Source organism: Procambarus clarkii, chromosome 26 (genome assembly GCF_040958095.1).
Source record: "Procambarus clarkii isolate CNS0578487 chromosome 26, FALCON_Pclarkii_2.0, whole genome shotgun sequence".
NCBI classification, from domain to species: domain Eukaryota; kingdom Metazoa; phylum Arthropoda; class Malacostraca; order Decapoda; family Cambaridae; genus Procambarus; species Procambarus clarkii.
Window position 1 is genome coordinate 6329166 of NC_091175.1, and position 395 is coordinate 6329560.

The following is a 395-nucleotide window of genomic DNA, read 5'->3' on the forward strand; positions in this document are numbered from 1 at the left end:
TTATTTCTAATGTCTCCTCATATTGTTCCTTCCTTGCCCCCGTGGAGAGTCCCCCCTTCCAAAATTTTGTACTTCCCTGACCCGAATCACTAAAGCTTTTACCCCTCCTGCAGTTCTGAAACGCCTTTTCCTTACCTTACCTTGAGCACTTTTCTTCACACTCCCACTCTGTTTCCATCACATTTGACAGTACAATATGTAATTTATTTGCACTAGCTCTTTATCCAATAGTTGCAGATTGCATCATAAGTGGGTAAAAATCTCGCAAAATAATTAGTTTCTGGTAGACGACAGGCATAAATAACTACTTTAGTAGCAATATCCACTAGGTCATTAGAAGTTAAGTGAAATCGATATGACTGGGAACCTAGCCTCTTAAGGGATGATTAAAACGA